General features: G+C 44.6%; 1 protein-coding gene across 4 annotated transcripts in view; it reads right to left on the bottom strand.

Annotated features, from left to right (window-relative positions):
- PLXNB1 (plexin B1) overlaps positions 1-19,552 on the bottom strand; it is a 77,259-nt gene that overhangs the window by 56,025 nt on the left and 1,682 nt on the right. The window lies entirely within an intron of this gene.

Raw genomic sequence — 19,552 nt, 5'->3', positions numbered from 1 at the left:
TGTCTCTGCCTCTGGGAGATTAGCTCAGAGCTGTGCAGCCTGAAACAGCCTCAATTCAGCCCACTGCAGAGCTTCCCTTGAACAGCCACTCTCCAAGGACCCAACATCTCTCAAGGGAAAGCCCACGGAGCTTTCTGCAGCACTTTGCCTTTGGGCCTGAGACAGCTCAAGGCGAGAATAATGAGAAGAGGCCAGACAGGAGCAAACCAGAACAGGCACAATGGGAACACACCCCCTGTCCCTGCAGGGGAGCCAGCTCTCGCTGGTGCCTTCACTGCACCTGGGTCCCAAGCTACCTCGCAGCCAGGGAGTTTCTCTATGTTAATCCACAGCATGTCTGCGTTGCACAGGGCTCAGATCAGCCTGGGACCCCAGCTCCCACTCTAGCCACATTTTGCAGTGCTGGGCGAATAAATGAACAGAGCAAAGAGCTGCAGAAAACTTGACAGCAGAGCTCTGAAAACATTAGGTGCCTGGGTCCAGAAAAGACAACAAGGGCTCCTGCCTACCAGTCTTTATTAGGATTTTGGCATTAACAATCAACAAGATCCACCACGAGTCTGGTATTTGCAGAATATTTGCACCCTGTTGTTTTATCACTAAGGTCTGTATCTGGGTGCTAACCCAAGCTACACAAAGCCTCTGCCCACACAGGCAATACTGCTTCCTGAACCCCCTCCCCTCTCCAGAGGGGAGCCTCCCACAGGAGCCAGCACAGCAAGTGGGAGGATCACAGTACTTCACTCTTTGCAAAGATCTGGGGCAGATGCAAAGCCACCCGATGCACAAGCAAAAATTCAGTCTCCAACCACACCTTTGCCGGGCTTCTGGCATATCCCGGTCTATAGAGCACAAACACAGCCCAGCAGAAACAAAGCGTGTAACTGCGCTCTGAGGCCACAGTTCATCTCTCCTTTATGCTGCTGCAGGGTCCCATTTGCTCACATCGCTTCACCTTGCCTTGAATTCAAAAGCTGTTGAGAATAGGGACTGCAAACCTTAGAGGGCACTTAGTCTTCCTAAGGGCTGAACAGGTACGCAAACTCCTTTCTCCCTCTGGTGGGAGATAGGTGTTGGCCGGGATAAGTACTTCACACAGATACACTCAGCTCCACAGCAAACTGGGATGTGGCAGAGCTCTCTTGCTCTCCCAGACTTCTGCACTGTTGATGGAAGAAGAGTGGGATTTAGGCTAACAGGCAGCTGCAGGCCACGCTCTGGAAACCTGCTAACTTCCCTTACTCAGCCTCTCAGACTTTCACCTGTCCTTTTCCTGCTCCTCAGAGCTTCAAACAACTCAGCAGCTCAAAGTGATGCAGGAGAAGGGAGACTCAGCATCGGGAAGGAAGGACTCTGCTCCCTTACGCCTTTGAGAAACGCAGATGTGCTGCAGGGAACGCAGTGGTGCTGCCCTCCCTCAGCCACAAAACCTGTGTGTTAACCTGTGCTATGATCTGCCCGTAGCACTGCTCGGGCTTCATTTCTACTTTATGTCCTTCCAGCTGAGAATTCTGTTATTCCAGTCCCTAGGCAGGCACTCTACTGCCTGCAAAGCCATCTCTCTTTGCCGAAGGGAGAGAAATAACCCCGGCTCTTGCCCAGCAGCGACAGACCCCGGCCTTGGCTGGCAGCCCCTGCCCAGCCTGCCGTGAAGCGCAGCTCCCTCCCAGACCAACACAAGGCCAGAGGGGCCGGGGTGCTGCTTTCCAGCCTCAGGCATTTTACTTGTTCCAGGCGATCCCTCCCCCAGCCCTCAGAAAGGAAAAGCCGTGGGAATGGAGCTCAACACCCCGAAGTAGGCTCACCCCCGGGCGATGAGGCGCTTAACTCCCTGCGCGCCGGCGGGCAGCCCTCGGCACAGGGGACATCCCTCGGCACAGGGGACATCCCTCGGCACAGGGGACATCCCGGGAAGGGCCCGTCCTGCTCTCTGCACTGACGGACACCTGCACCACGGCCCCGCTGTTGTGCCAGCAGGGAAGGCACAGATCTGCCACTCGCCCACCACAGTCCCTCTCTCGCTTTCTCAGGACACTCGTCACTCCTGCAGCTCTACTTTCCAGTGTTTCCATGCTCCACCAGCACGCAGACAGCAAACCACAAGAGGAAAGCCCTCTTTTCACGTTTCCACTCTCCCAGCACGTCCCAGAGGCTGCCCACTTAACAAAAAGTTATCTTTACCGTGTCACAAAGGCACTTTTCCTCCCTTTTGCCCCACATGCTGCGTGCGGTCAGCCATCAGCCAGCATGTCAGGAGTTAAGTTCGCATTTCCATTCTCCTGACCTGCACCAACGCTGGCTGAATATCGAGCTATTCTTTGCAGCTTGATAAAGCATGAGAAAGCTAAAGGCCTCACACACTCCTCTTTTCACAGCTTGGCCTGCTGCCCACAAGCTGTCACTCCCTGGCACCCAGGGCAAAGAGAGAGAAGAGGCCAAACTGCAGCCAGCTGCAATGAATCACTCGCTCCCCATCCCTCCTCCCCAGGGAGCCCGGGTCCCTCCTTCCGGCAAGGGGATAATGTCTGCCTGGCTGCGCTGGCTTCTTTCACAGAAAAAGCCATCCTGGGGCGGGGGGGCTCCTATTGCAAAAGCTGCCGCCACAAAAAAGCGCAGAGCAGCTCCCAGCAAGACTGAAGAACAAGGATTTCTGCTCAGCAGCTGGATGGCAAAGCACGCCTGCAAGTGTTCAGCACAAACACCACTTAAAAATCTGAAGTTGGTCATTTGTCTAAATTGCAGGAAATTCTGGAGGAAGGCTCAGGCACAGGATCTGATTTGAAGGAGACTCTTTATCTCTTCATGCCCCACTCATGCGATATTTATTTTGGGGACTGATTTCCATTCAATCCTTTCCTGGCGGCCCTTTTCCTTCTCACTATATCCAGCCCAATTACCAGGTTTCAGCCAAGCTTTTTCAACCACCACCACCATCCCCTCAGGTTTATTTTGATGGGTTCCATCATACAAACTGCTTTCACACATTACAGTTTGTTCTTAATTTTTAACACAAAACAGCAGAGGGAAATGTCCCGATCTCAGGGTCAATGGCATCCAACACAAAAAATGTAGCCAAGAAGGCAGAGGAAGACCAAGGTCATCATGTGTATTTCTTGCACTATAGACCCACATTTGGAGAGCAATGCTTTCAAAAGGTAAAGATGTCCAAGCTTTTGCAAGGTCAAGATGTCAGGTGTTTGCTTTCTGAGAAAGAGAGTATTCTTCAGTAAAACACATGCAAACTCAGCCCCTCTCCATCAGCCTAAGCATGAACTGAACAGTGGCACATGGATCCACATGGCACATGGATACCTCCATCCACTTGTTTCTGTCTCCTGCAAAGAATAATTTCACTGCACAGCAGCCAGTTCCTGCTCAACAACTTTAGATGTTCGCAGTGTACTCCCAGTACAAAGAAAGGAGCTGCAAACTGCAGTTTTACTGGGAAGAGAGTTTAATCCCAAACCCCACAAAGGCAAATTCTCATTACTTCAAGGGCAGGATGAGAGGTTGCTTTTCTAACAGCATGTGCTACTGTGTTCAGCACCCCTCTTCTCCCATTAGCACTATCCCAATGCCTCATAACCCTAACAGCCATACTCTCTGCCCCCCATTCCTACCCAAGGCAGCCATTTAGACTCCAAATTCAGCATACCTGTCTGGTAGTCTGCTTCAAATTCGGCCAGTGTGAGGGCAGGATTAACTAAATTCCTCTTATCTCTTCCTGCACTTGTAGGGTGATGAGGGAAGGAAGAGCTGCACAGTTCCCACCTGGCAGACAATGTGTATTTAAACAGTGAGAAACTCATCAACTTTGTTTGGATCACAGAGATGAGCCACAAAGGGTTTCTTTTATTATTGTTGTTGTTTGGAGTTTCAGGGTGTTTGTTTTTACAAAATCTGGAACAGCACAAAACAAAATCATGAAAAGAAACCTTTCTTGTTAAGAGAAACGGAAGGACCTTCACTATTCCTAAAGCCACCTTCATCACAAACTAAACCAAGTCTTAAAACACTCAGGGGCACAGGCTGTCAACAATCACAAGTAATCACAGTCAGTGCCACTTTATCAGGTTCTCTGCCAGATGACACACTACATATGGATTTCCCCTTATGATACATTTATAGCACTTCGTAAGGTTTCTCCTGCACTCCTGTACATCTACATCAGTAAGTGTCTCTTCCATGACACCTGCAGCTACAAAACTGGTACACTGAAAATATTATTATACTTAGCATCCATATGTTAGCAAGATCCGGGGCTTGGGTTACCACTTGTGTAAATCAAATACAAAACACTCCCTTCCCATACTCACACACCTCTCTGCCGTGGGAATGCCAGCTCGTCCAGCATTGCCTCCCTCCTCTGACAGAAGGATCTCTAAATGCAAAGCTTAATAGAAACAGTTAATATCTTGAGTGTGGCTCTGAGCCATCTGAGCTCTATGTGTAATATAATCGGGTTCATAATGCCCAGAATAGCACTCTGGAGTCCTAGTACAGACTAAGACCTCACTGTATTAAGTGTTGTGTGGATAGTTGCAGTGGTGCAGTTTTCTCTTCTGTAAAATTACTGAGCACCATATACAGGAACCAACCATAACCCATATTTTACAGAAGCTGGGACACAGGAGAGCAATGTATACTTTTCAAATGTCTTTTTTTGGCAGCTAAATCAAGTTAGTATTTTCACAGACACACTGAGGGAGGGAGGGAAGGGAACACTGAGGTTACTCTCTCTCCAGAGCAGACAGGCAAAAGCCTAGTTCAGCCAAAGCTCACTGAAGCTCTTTATGTTCCCGTTCAGTGACAGAGGTCACTTGTCGAAGCCTGAACCAGATCTGGTACAGGACTGCCTGCTAAGCATGCTGGCAAAAGGATCTGAGCTATACCCTCCTCTGCAGTTGTTTGTGTTTCTTCAGGAACACCAAAGACCTGGAGTCTGTCCCAACACTGCTTGCACTGCCTTTGCTAAAAACATGCCTTTTAGCTCCAAAGTAAAATTTGTCTTGAATTCTTTGTGCTCTGAAGAAAGCAAGCACATACACAGGATCCATGAAGAAAGTAACTGCATGTGTTTGCCAAAACACTTCACTTATGCAAATTCTGAATTTCAGCACAGATTCCAGGATTTCTTTCCTACCATAAACAGGTTAGATCCATGTTTGAGCTGATTACCCTTTCATGCTCTTTAGGTTCACAATGCACAGCAGGTGCTGCTCATACTTCCAAAGCATCCAGAAGTCACAGCAATTCATTGATTTTTATGAAGCACCAGGTCATGCTTTCTGGCCTTCAGCTGATCACAGTTCATGAGATTTCTTCACATTTCAGGCTTAGGAACTGTATGTGTTTGAAGTGAATAGAGACTAGATGCCTTTTGGCAAGATGCCTGAGGCAAAGGCCTCAAGAGAGAAATCCACCATTTCCCAGGCTAATACAAATGGACAGGCATCTCCTTGCTTCAACTTTTATTCCCTATTTGTGAACTGGCTACAAAGAAGGACATTCTCCTCTCACCTAAAAAAAAAATCTGTGGTTTTTAGCACTGCTTTGTCTTTTTTTCTGCTGTGTGTTTCTCCCCAGAGAAGAGGAGCCCCATCAGCCCATGCAGTGTCTGATCAGAGTCCATCCTGCCCTGGCAGCATGTTCTCCTGAGCTAAACTGAACAGGTGGGGAAGGAAGACAAACTTCCACAAAGCTATTTCTTAAACCAGATTTACAGTAATACTGTGAAACAGAGTAGGGTCATGGGTGAGGGAAGATTGAACACATTTATAGCTAACCAGCAAGACTGCCATGAGAGACCGTGACCTAAAACAGATTTTCAGAGAGAAACACCAAATCCAACAATCACGTGCAACCCAACTGGGAGCTGCCACTGCCTCCACTCTTGCTGTACCACTGCAATGCAATCACAGTACCACCTTTCTCACTGAAGTAACTGCTCCTCTAAGAGGAGGTAATAAAAACTACCTCATCTTTTGCATGCCACAAATGATGAGGATCTGAAAGTCTGGGTTTTGGCATCTAAAATAACTGCTGTGAAAATATTACAGGAGATTTTTGCCAGAACAGGTGAGAAGAGCTTTCCAACTTCTTGAAAGAGATAATGTGTACAGAGGCAACCCAGTGCAGAACTGCAGGGACAGCAAAAATGTAAATCTCACTGCTGTGGTGGACATTTCTGAGGCTGTCAGTGCAGGAAAGAGGAGAAAGTCAATTGCTGCTTCACCTGTGGTCAGGTAACTCAGGAGACAAGCCATCAGGATCCACAGAAATTCTGATTATCTTCTGGAATAACAGATGTAGTTTCTGTGAGAAAGATTTTTTCATAGGGATATTTTTGACTATTGGTTGAATAACTTCTTTGTTCCAGAATCTACAGAGAAAAAAAAAAAAAAAAAAAAGACACTTCCTGCTATTGCTTTGCCATTCAAGACATTGTCATTGTCACCTTTCAGATGTGTAAGCATAAGAGACAGCAGCAGCTGAGCTGTAGTAATTAGGAGGGAGAGATGTGCAGGCCTTGTCTCACATCTTCCTGTTAAGATGCAGTTTACACTTTGGCAGGTTTGGCAGTCCCCAGTGAAAATAAGCCATCTGCATCTGCTCCAGCACACCATCCTCATTTCTGAACCCTTCAAGCAGTTCTGGAAAAATCAGCATTGCCTCCCTGCTTTTTTCAGGCCTAAATGTAGTCACAAACCCATTAATTCTCTTACAGTAGTGCAGGAACACTGGCTCTAGACCTGTTCACAAGGCAACTACTTAAAAAAAAAAAACAACAACCCAACATTTCCCATTTTATTCAGGCATCTACTGAGTTCCAAGTTCCACTGCTTTCTGTACTTGCAGCAGGGAAGCCAAGAGGGACGCAAGCAACCTTATTCAATTCTATTCACAAGCATCCTTCCTTGGGAAAGCCAATAACTTTCAGAGGGTCTCTGCAGACTTTGCTCCACTGCTTTGCACACTGGAGAATGGCTGGTTGGTAATCCTCTTTTCATTCAGTGAGCACAGACCCAAAGGTTTTCATGCCTGTGAGCTCAGAAATTTCCATTTCCATTTGAGAGAGACATTTTCCTGGCAGTTCTCAAAAGATGCATTTGTAAAATAGGGAAACAACCTCAAGGAATGCTAAAGCAAAGGAATAAAGCTGTACGTGGACAGCCTTTCTACCTCAGCCAGGAAAGGAAATTCCTTCTCAGCACCAATGCCCCTTAAACACAACCTCCTCTGCAACTACCAAATACTTGATCAACACAAAGTGACCAGCTGACCACCCTACCCTGTACAAACACCAAACATTTTCCTCAGTTCCTGGGGCAACAGCCTCCAAAATCCGAAATGAAAGAAAATGTCCAGAAATGTGTGTTTGTGTGTGCATGCAATGCAAGCAAAGGAAAGGGGTGTATATCAGGTGGCTGCAACACATTAGAGAGGTGAAGGTGTTCTAATGAACTCACTACAGGAAGACACACTCACATCGTAGTTTTTAAACTTGCAGTCCATAGACTTTTGTTGTCTCCAAAGATAATTAAAAAGCCAAATCCATTGGTGTATCCGTATTGTAAAACGTTTAGAAGTTTGCAGATCCAACGAGGTTGAAACTTGCTTCTTCCAAGTGTGAAAGATTTAGATGGCCCAAAGCCAAGTCCCAGGAGAAAGCCCTAGTCACTGGCTCAGGAATGCCAGCTCTTAACACCAACCAAATGCATACAAACCCTCTGGTAGGGCAATTTACAGTATCATCTCCCACAAAAACTCACTTAAAATTGCAGCTATCAATCACCTACTTACTTCTGTGCCAGGGAAACCTGACTGAGTCTCACTTTAACGCTCTCCAAAGCAGTCAGCCGAGTGAGCTGTTTTCCCTGCCTTGCTTTGGGGAATTCCTGCTTGGTGTTTCTGTAAAGAGAAACAAGAAGGCTTCACACTGCAACAGGCAGGATCCCCCCCCATCACTCCCAGCTCCTTAGCAAAAGCATTCCTGAGGTGCACTGTGCCCTAATAAATCAACAAAAGAGCTCCAGGTTTCCCGGCAGCTGGAAACTGGAATTCTGCAGTGAAGGCAAACACCTCTCCAGCTAAAGCAAACACAGCCAGGGAGCCCCTGATGAGCACCACAGCTACTGTCAAAAGAGGGATGGAGGGAGAAGGTGGGATCATAGGGCATCTGGCTGACAAAAGGCGATCCAACATAAAGACAGAAGATGGTCATAAGCCGAGCCCTGACACAGGCTTTCCTCTGTGCAGGCATGTGCTTGCCAAAATGGTTTATCAGAATAAACCCACAAAACTTCATTTTTAGAGCAATAGCCATCTTGTTCTGATACAGATGGTACTTTTGCCTTTAAGAGCATTTATTTTAGTGTTTAGAAGACCCATGTAAAAGATCCTGCAAAAATACAGAACAAAAATAGCCTAGTCTTAAACAGCTTATAACTTAACTCTAAAATAAACGAAGCCAACAGCAGTGATTAGTATGAACAGCACTCAGCTCAGCAGAACAAGACGACTGCTGTTTCCAGGGGCAAAGGAAGGCATTCGGGTTTTTTTTTCTTTTTAAACTATATAACAGAAGAAACCTGATGAAAGATTTGAGAGAAGAATTATTAGGTGGGTTGGAATACATTTATGGGCCAGCCACCTCTCAAACAGAAACCAAGCATTTTTAAAAGTAGCACAAGGAAACAACAGAGGGTAATGTTACCAGACAAACAGCAGCAAGAGCCCAGTTTCCAGCACTAATATTTGCTAGATTGCATACAAAAAACTAGATGGGCTGTTCAGTGCCTCTTTTTCAGTTGCACTTGGCGAGTAAGGGAAAGGAGAAACCAAGCAGGGCTGAAAGAGTGACAGTAAAAAGCAAAAGACCTGACTTCCTCAGATGCTCTTACAACAGGAACAACATCAATACCATAAAATATCTCTCATTCAATAAAACAAAGGCATCTTCCTCAGATGCACCCTGAGAGCTGGAATAAATACCCAGTTTTTGCCATCTCCCCCTCCTGATGTTTATGCTCTCCCACAGGGAGTTTCCTGGTAACGCTTTCATTGCGTAGATGGGAGGTAGCAGAGGGTAAGTGTGAACAAATTTACTAATGTCAGATCCGATCTGGACTGCAAATCCAAGTCTTCACCTTCCATGGCACCATTTGGAGCCCTCACTTTGAGACCACTGTAAGGCACATTCTGCTTCCCACTCCCTTGAAGAACCACCAGATACCAGTCCACAAGCAAACACTGCTTTTACGGTAAATCCTGGTCTACCTACACGTGGTTAATTGAGACACCAGATGCCAGGCAGCTGACAGTGCACAGCAATGGTGCAAAGCCAGCAGCCCCATCAGCAGGTGAGTGTCAGGAGCTCCCACACCACAAATCAACCCTCCCAGCCTGAGGGAGATCCAGCTGGCAGAGTTGTGTTCTGTTTGGGAAGACCGTGAGTGGCACTTAAAAGCCCTGAGTCTCAGGAAAGAAATAACAGATTAATGTGCTGGGTGAAGGACTCCTACATATGCATACGTGGAGACAGACACACACAAAGGAGGGCGGGGGGAGCGGCTGGGAAGAGTGACAGCAAGACTTGTCTCTGGGCCTTGTGCTTATTTTGACCTTTCAGCTAAAGATTCTCCAAAAAGGCACTGCTCAGCCCCAAGCCTGATTAGATGTCTTGGGAAAAACAGAGCACAAAGCTTCACACATGAATGAGCACAGAGCCATAACACGATCTTGATATTCCCACCCATCCATATGGCCAAAAAAAGCTAAGTTCTTCAATGCAAACATTGGCAGCAGCAATATGAAACTAATGTGTTAATTAGCAGATTTTGCAATCCAGCACACAGCACAGGCTGCTGATGGTGGCTATTATATAGTCAATCAGAAGTGAAACAGAACAAGTACCACATTACTTAAACCATTCACAACAAGGTTAATAATTTGCTAATTGCATATTTCTGGCCTGAGCAGACCAAGGTCTGTTTTTCAAGCTTCTTTTCTCAAAGGTATGTTGAAATGTATTTAGCAGGGCAAGCTCTCCATCACTTGCAACTCTTCTCTTTGTTAACATTCAGCCTTAACTTGAATGTTTATTTTAAATTCAAGAAAGGCCGCTGCCTTGCTTTACACAGCATCAGACTAAATGAGCTCAATGATTTCCCAGCCTTGTAAAACTCTTTAGTTTTCAGCCTGTAAACAATCACAAGTTATTCTGAAACAATCAGAGGTTAAATTACAACACTCATCAGATTTACTTCTTGTATAGGATTTTCACATTGAATGCAAGAGATTATGAAACTGAATTACTTAAATGCCACTGGAATTTAACATAATTCCTTAGAGTACATGGGTTTACATACTATATGCTTAATAAAACTCTACTGTCCTAGAAAGTTTAATCAATAAAATAAACACTGCAAGACAAGTGAGATACACTATTTAATCATTACACTGATAGTTCTAAGAAATATTAAAAAATATAAAGAAGATTTCATTTTCAGGAGATATTTGAAGTACAAACCTCAAGCTGACATTCCTGTCATGGACAATATTCTTTACATCCAGGATGTACCACTTAGGGTGCATAAAACATCTGGACATAAAGTTTGGAAGGAAAAGAACAAACAGGGATGAAGAACACAACAGAATTGGTCTTGGGGTTATTTCTAAAGCACAGAAAAACAGAAATCAATTGCACCAGGACTAGTTAGAGTCACATAATTTAAGGTACGGCTGCTCTGATTTCCTGCCTAACACACAGGCACTGTTCCATTTTATCCACTCACACCTCCATAAAGCCCATTAAGTGGTTCTGTGAAATGTAGTGGTTTATGGCATCCAGACTAAAGGCCTTTGGAGGTCAAAACATAAGTTCACTACTCTGCTAGTTGTTTGCTACAATGGCTCCATCATTCCTTCTGGCAGTGAGGTCAGACTAATTTCTTATTTGTTTGTCTTCTGCCTTGAGCCATTAATTCCTTCTCTGCTGGATTAAAGAGTGGCTCCTCAGAGTCAATTATGCACATGTTTTAACCAAGTCACCTCTCAATAGCTTTTTTGGCAATCAATAGATTGGTCCCGTCAGTGTCTCAGTACAAGGCATCTTTTCTTGAGTCTGAACAGCTTATAACTTTTTTTTTTCATTTGGTTGTTTTTTTTGGTTTGTTTTTTTTTTTAGTGTCAGTTTGCTTGTTCTCCCCCCACCTCTTCCCCCTTCTTCAGGGTCACTGCTTTGGTGAGGCACAATCAGTGAAAAATCAACATCTCTGGCACACAGAAGTCCAAATTTGCCTGCATCAGATGGATATAATTTCACTGGGCCTGTTTTACAGCATAACAGAGGAGCTACAGAAATCAGGCTCCAAAGATCGTATCAGTTCACTAACAATCAATTATCTGACTGTACTGAGTGTAAGGAGCCCATATCTTTCTTAATCACCATTTAATCATTTCTCCAAAACCTCTAAGGAAAACTTCATTACCTCCCCCATTCTGCCAAAGAATTACATACTATTCAGAATATTCAAGCAAGAAAATCCCAACATTCCTGTCATTTCTAGCCATGGTTTTGAACTTGTCCTCAGCATGGACTGCTTCTCTGCTGAATCAACATTAGCAGTGGCTTTAGACTTATTTCCAGAATACTGATGAAGTACTGAACAGCAGAGTACACTACTGACGCTTGCTGAAGTCACCGCTAGGAATACAGTTTTCTGAAATCTACCCAGTAACCCATGATTTCAGAAGCATCAGCCTTTTCTTTTAATTAAATAATTATGAGGTATGCTGTTGGTGTTGGCAGAGATCAATTATTCATACCATTCTATGACTCCAAGCCAAACATCCAATAAACACATTACATGAACAGTCACCTGCTGCTGTGTTTCTTTCCAGCAGCACTTTCTTACCATTAGCACAACCCATCCCTTCGGAGGTGTATATCCCCTGAAATAAACACCAAAATGATAACTACCCATCTCAAACCTCCACAAACACCTGACTTATTCAAGATGACAGCATGAAAAGCATTCCTTGTAGATGTTAACCAGGCACTCCATATCACAAGGACTGGTACCTTCCTCAACTTCTGTTCTAGCAGGAGGCCCATTGAACTTCCACCTCTAATCAGGTTTCCATTGTGTGGCACTTCTCACTTTGTGTTACTTCTCACTGTGTGTTATACAATAAACACACATCTAAGTTTGCAAAGAGCACACGGCAGAGAGCTTATGCTCTGAGTACAGGCAGGAGCACAGGCCAGGTTTGGGAGCAGGTCAGTGTGACAGCTCGAAGGCCTCTGCCTGTTGTACCACTTGGAAGAAAATAATTCCAAGGCAATAGTAGAATGAAACATGTGCCTTTTACAAGCTCTTACCCTGGCATTTTTGAAACAAGAAATTTACTTCCCATTGTGAACCCCCCAGCCCGGCTGCCCAGGATCACCAGTACCTGGCTGTCCCAAAACAGCTCCAAGTAGCTGAACAAGCAGCCTATGGAAAACTGGTTCCAGGGAAGGCTACCCATCAGTTTTAACAGCAGAAAGTCTGCTCATATTTATGGATGACCCCTCAAGTGAACTGCATGACTGCTTTTGTTGATCTGCTCGCAATGATCCATTCTTTCAGTAGGAACACCAGGAGGAAGCCATGCTGGAACTGGGCAAGGGAAAAAAACCACCCCGTGGACATATGGAATAGGACAGAAAATTCCCCTACAATTTCTGTAAGTTTATTTCCAGCAATGCCCTGCATTGACTTTTCTAGCAGCTTTTTGGGACACCTTCACACATCAAAGCCCAAACCACACCACAGTAGTCATTTTGACTAAATCTACTTTACAAATTGATTAAACCATTGATTTTTTCATAGCTTAGACAGACACAAAGTGACCTTTCCATCCCACAAAAAACCAAAGGGAATTAACACATGTAAACAGAATCTTCATTTAAAAGGGAGTGTTTTGCTCCCTTAGAAGGAAAGTCCTGCAATACTTTATTTTTTCTTGCAGCTCTCAAAAGACCAATTCTCCTTCCTCCACTTGAACTTTTCACCTTTTTGTCCAAAACAGGCCAAAGGCACAAGATTTCTCAGAGCATACACAGAAAAGCAACCTGAAGACAAACACAAGTCTTCCTATAGGTCACCAAGTGGTAAAGACATCAGTACTATTTTGTCAGCTAACGGGTCTATTTCAGTCTGTGAAGCAGCAACACAGAGGACAGATCACAGTAGAGAAAGGAGTTTTACAACCAGAAAGATTTAGTCTTTCTCTATACAGAGAAGAGGTTTTTGAGATGTATTTTTCATTACTGGAATGACAAGGATGGTCCATGTGTTTATACTGGTTGAGACCATTTCCCTTGTGAATCACTGCATACATATAATTTTTACCTACTTAAAATAAACACATTGTTTTGGGCCAAGTTCCTTGTTGCCTTGTGGTACTTCCTACATAGTGCACTTGGGGATGCAGACTACAATCCTAGAACTGAACAGCCAGGTATTATTAGTGTTTTGATGATCAAACAGGCTCTGGCAGGCTGCAGAAAACACAGTGACTGTAATTGTCACTGTAGCACCCGTTAGGATCACACTGTGCTGGCAGCAGTGGGAAGAAGGGAAACAGATGCACAGCTCAATGGCTTTCAAACATTGAGGAAAAGGATGAAACCACGGAATTATGAGTGCAGGTCATTCTCTAACAGCTTTGCTCAGTGCAGCAGCATCCTGGGACTTGCATGTGGATGCTTGCTGTGGACACCTGCACCAGGCACAGACACACACCTTTGATCAGCAAGAGAATACTGAAATGCAAAAGTACTTAAACAGAAATGTTCTTGGGACTGTGTGAGCAGCACCAACATACAAGTTCCTCCCAGCAGGACACCTATCCCTGTCATCCACTGGAGGGTAAACACTATTCAGATTTGTCTGTAGCTAATGAGTTTGGCATACACAGATCCATGGCAAAAGCTCTGCTACAGCAGGTCTGTGATGGTAGGATGCTGTAGATGTATTTGTATGGCTGTATCCAAAGTAAAACTGGTCTGTGATATGTCCATCAGCTTGCCTACTCTTTCTACTCTTCACAACCTTTATTCACAGAGTTCAACAAAGACAGCTCTCCACAGTGGTGAAGCCTAGTTAAGCATTGTGAATAGTGGGCATTATCAGTATAGGTCATTAAGGAAAGCTTCATGATGCCACCACCCTGTACAGACAAGCATCAGACCCACAATGAAACAGAACAATTACTTGCAAGACCATTGATGGCAGGGGGCTGCCTGGGTTCTATGCCCAGAAAGTGCATTTACAAAGTTTAAGTATCCAGAACAGTACTGCCACCACAACATACAGGAATAACTATAAAATATAATTGGCAAGAAAGCATAATTGTCAGAAGCCTTTATATTTGTGGCACTCTGCTGAGCTTGTTACCGAGGCTACTGACACAGGCTTTCACCTCCCCTGCAGACCAGCTCAGTGTGGAGAAGGAAGGGGCCATGGTGACTTGGGCACTGTGAGGACAGAGACTTGACTGTCCCAAGCCCAAAGAAAGCAAAACAGGCTAAATGGCTCTTTCATCTGGTCCTGTGCAGCTGCTCATATGGCCACACTGCCAGCAACACAGTCCCTACTGCCCATCTGTGCTGCTGTGGGAGGTAATCTTGCAGGTACCTGTCCTCTGGGCAGTACAGAGAGCGAGAAGAACATTTATGTGGCAGCTGCTCTACCGCACCACTCATTTTTCTTCAGCTCTGCATCATCTCAGCAGTGCTGGGCACAAAGCACAACCAGACACTCCAGCTCTGGGACTCCAGCTGCCTGTTACTGAGGCCAAGGAGCTCAGCACATCGAGTCACTCAGGGATGGCAGTGCCGCAGGGGCTGCTCTGCCTTCCTGCCAATTCAAATTTTGCCTACGCTGCCAAGAGGACAAGCTGGTAGCAATCACTCAGGGCCATTCTGAAATTGCACGTGCACCTCTGTTGGCTGTCACACATCTGGAGAACAGTTTCTGGTTACAAATCCCCAAAAGAGAGGAAAAAATTTAGATCAAAGGAGGAAATAAACAGTACATGTCAGTGTTACCCATTACAGCCACAGCAGTGCCTCAAAAGGCAGTCGCACAAGGGAACCACACCTCTCCATCATAGCCTTGAGAAAGCTGCACTGCCTGCAGGACAATCCTTACAATCTTTGTCTTAAATATCTCTCAAGTTTCAGGTTGACATGAAATGCAATTCAAAATACATTTCAGCTAAGGATCAGAATATAAATTCACAAATGCTATAGTCTTCCTGGGTACTTCAACCTTTCTGCAGCCTCATTTCATCAATTTCTATCAAAATGCTGAAAAGATCTGGTAAACAAACCAAGCCCCTGGTTAGTACTTCTCCGTTTCCTGCAGTGGTACACAGATCTCATGCAATTAATTCAGTTGCACATCAGCTTTACCATCCTCTTGGGTAGAATAATTCAGTAGTGGACTGCAATCTGTATGCAAGAAGTCAAGCAGGAACCAAATAAAGAACAAAATATTGATGTCCGTGTGATTCAAAAGTCCAGGAACTGCTTCTGCACTAGAGATCTCTAGCAAATACAACTTTTGGCTACACTAGGAGACAGTAGAAGACAGGTGAGAAGAGCTTATGACTCTGGTGTGTGGAAGACAGCAAACAGATGATCAAAATGCTCATCACACATATGATAATTTCATAATTCACTAATTTAATCGCTCTCTCCAGCATTTTAAGAAGGTTCAATGCAAAAAAATCTTGGGATCAAGGCTGAAAGTGCTAAAGAGAGAGTTGATTCAGGGCCATTAACATACTCCAAGCTGTCCAAAACCATACAGCAGCTTCAGTGAGGACATTATTTCTGACAAAGCCCAGTCTGGCAGGACCATCTCTAAAGCTATGGTTCCTCTGCTTTAAATTTTTGTTGTCTGAAAGACTTCCAGCTGAGCAGAACACTCAGCAGGCAATGCCAGGAGCATTTTCTTGAGCATTTTCTTGGCCAGCGGTTCACAGAGGTTGGCATTTCTTTATGGAAACTAGAGAACCCAAAAAATTCTTTAGTGTCTCACATGGGAGGATGAGGGCATGGGCCCTTGTAGGCACAGAGGGATTTCAAGAGCACACAATCTTCTGGAGTCAGGATCAGAGGGGGGAGACAGGTGGCACTCCAGTTCTTAATGTAACTCCACACAAAGAGCAGGGAAGCCACTTAACCAAATTGTGAAATGGTGCAGTACAGGAAAGCTAAAAGGGCAGAGATTGAAACAAAAATCATTTTCAAATTACATACATGGGCAGCAACCCTCAGCTGAAAACACTACTTCTATGTAGTAATTTTGAGAATTGTTATAGCAGGGTAAGATGTCAGACATACTCATTCTATTTATAGAATGACATGCAATTTAGTCGGAAAACAAGTTTCATCAGCATAAATGTTTGAACACAATCAGCTTCCTCCACCTGCACAGTTCCAGGCACAACCACCCTCCTGCCACAGCAGAGCTGCAGGGAAGGGTAGGACACAAGAAGGACTGCATTCTCCTTGGAATAACTTCAGCAGCAGGATGAACCCCATCATTGCTACTCAATACCACATTATGCCAAGATAAGCTGACACACATGTTTTTTTTCACTGAAACACAGAAGGACTGGCTTTAATTTCAGAATTAAGGAAAAGTGCAAAGAGAGGGAGAATGGTGATGACTTGAAATTGTCTGCACCTGCAGATACAAAGCAACAGCAAACCATTTAGCCAGTACCTTACAGCTGTGTATCCCAATGGCTCACCACAGATTCTATGTGGGTATCTGAAGCAAGTGGTGACACAATTCCTCAGCTCCAGTCCCCAGTACAGAACCAGCCTAGCTAAACCACTGCCAGAAGCAAAGATCAATCCCCTTACAGCCTGTGACACAGGGACCAGAGACTTCCCACACCAGATGGACCAGGAACAGATACAAGTAGCAAGATAAGATTACAACGTTCAGAAACTTCAAGAAGGGAAATGAATGATCATTTTCTAAAAGAGAGTAGCTATGAAGTTGCAAGAATTTTGAGAGCAGCAGCGCTGTTGAAGAGCAGAGGCTGGGGAAATGCAATAGTTCCAGACTGTTCCACAATTAAGCCTCAGAGCCAAAAGCAAAGCAATATCTCACACATTTACCAGGCACAGAAGAAGTGATCCTAACACTACCTGCAGTTTTTATACTGCAAACAAATCACTGAAGTTCACATTCAATTAAAGTCTGGCATCTAGAAATTTCCTTAGGATCTGTTTCATTTGAAGAGTCATTTCACATTTTGATCAACATCTAAAATCAGATCATGCTACCACAAAGTTCTTATCTACTTCCTTTTCTCCTCTTTCTTTCTTAGATTGTCAGACAGGACTTGATATTAGAAACTATTTTAAAATGTATTCAATAACAAAAGTAAACAAAAACCAAACCAAAACAAACAACAAAAAATAAACAAACAAAAACGAGCAAAAAATCCAAAACTAAACAAACCAACAGCAAAAAAATTGACCTATTGAAACCATTTGTTTCTTCTTTCTTTCTCTCACAAGTATTGGGAGGCAGCACTTCTAGTTAGTAAAAGAAAAGAAGACTTAAGTTGTTTCCTGGAACCTCAGAATAGCTCAGATGTCTTAGTTACTACTTGGCTGAAAAAAAATTATTAGCAGTGAAAACAAGTCCTCTTCATTTATTACTTAAGCAGTTGGGGAGAAGAGGCAGAGCCTTAAAGAGCTCACACCAAAGCACTGTGGTTCTCCCATTAGTCAGGGCTGCGTGTTGGTACAGGTTGGAACATCCTCCTTCATGTTTTTGCACCTTTGCAGCTTAGCAAGTCTGAGCTCCAGCAACTACAACCCCAGCCAGTTTATTAAGCAGGGGAGCATCTCAGTTATCACTGCGGCAAACCACAGCACGCAGGCTGATTCTTCATGGTTCCAGAGAAATATGCAGGTAGCAAAACCCCCTCCATGGTGTTTTTTGAGTGTCTCCTGGACTCAGTGTGCCACCAGGAAAGTTCCTTTGGCTTTCACCACTGTGCTGGAGTAAAGACTATGCAACACATGAGTTTACTGTTTCCCAATTAAATGAAGCATCTACTCTGCCTTCTGGAACAGCGGTATCGCTTCACGAGACTGTGCTCCTACTGCCTCAATCGCTTGTTTCTGAAAAACACATGCAAGAATTTATAACAATTGTCTTCCAGCACTGAGATGAAACCAGACAAAGCTCAAATGATCAATATGAATCTTCTCGAAAGACATTATCACAACCATCAGGTCATCAAAGAGACCTCAATAATAGGACAGGGAAAAATGTTACCAGCACAATGAAAGACCAGCTGGCACATTCCCATAAAGGCAAAAGCAGCCCTCCTGTGGTTTTCATGAACAGCATAAGATGAATCCTTTCAGATACAGTAATCCTGCAATCAGATACTCACAAGAACCACAAATAAATGCAAATCAAATCCAGGGCTTTAACAGATTATAGGGAATGCAAAGGAGAGTCAGTAGAATGGCACCAGATCCCAGCATGCAGGGTACAAAGACGTTTCACTGAAGATCCAGGTGAGCAAAAAGGGCACCAGTCCAACCCCTGCTTCCTGAAACTAGCTTGTATCTAGAGGGCTAATTCTTATAAGGAAGCAGGCAGGCTCATGCCTCCTCTGACTGCTACCACCCTGCATAGCCTGCAAGCTGGGATGAATCAAAGTCCTATCATCTTCCTCCAAGATGCCCTTATGCAAGATTGGGAGGGTTCAGCTCAGAACTTGGCTGCAACAAACAATTTGAAGTTTCAGGAGAAAAAAAAACAACAGCTACAAACAAAACCAGAACAGATGGAGAGGCTGTCAGTGAGGAGAAGAAACTGAAGTCCTTGTGAGTTTGCTTTGACAAGCAAGAACTGAGACAGAGAAGATGGCAGAAGAGAAATAATGTCAATCTACCCAATTCAGCAGTAAAGCTTTTACTAGAAAAAAAATCTCAAGCGTTTCTGTGGAGTTGCAGCTTTATCTTCTGAATTTCTCATCTGTTGTTCTCCCTCTCCAGCTGACACTGAAACTTACGCTGAAAAGGATACCATACTTCCCTGTACCCATCATTGCTGGCTAAAGGAACGCTCCAGAAAGCAAACAGCAACAGTGGAAGACAGAAAAGTGCAATTACTTCTGTCTTCTGTTGGACAGTGCTGGATAGCACACACCCCACACAGGCAACGTGGGTGGGTGCCTTTTCCTTCAGAGCACACCCAACATACAACTGGCACTGCTTAATTTGGCAGGCAGCCTCTCTCCAGGCTCACGGGGCCACCTTCGGCAGCAACAGATACTTTTCAGAACTGTTTAGTCCTTGCAGGCTCTGCTGGCACTGCCAGGAAAGCCCAGGCGTGCCAGCAGCAGGAACACTCCAGCAACAACCCTGCTTCACACAAAGCCTGGCACTGCAGGGAACAGCTCTGCACACTCATTACAGCCCTCTGTCAGCTATTCCCTCTGCCCTTATATG

The sequence above is a fragment of the Pseudopodoces humilis genome, chromosome 13 (assembly GCF_049639895.1).
Source record: "Pseudopodoces humilis isolate 2021_Gansu_Grassland_sample_001 chromosome 13, ASM4963989v1, whole genome shotgun sequence".
In the NCBI taxonomy this organism is placed as follows: domain Eukaryota; kingdom Metazoa; phylum Chordata; class Aves; order Passeriformes; family Paridae; genus Pseudopodoces; species Pseudopodoces humilis.
The sequence above is the reverse complement of the archived record's forward strand: the minus strand, read 5'-3'. Positions and strand labels throughout refer to the sequence as shown.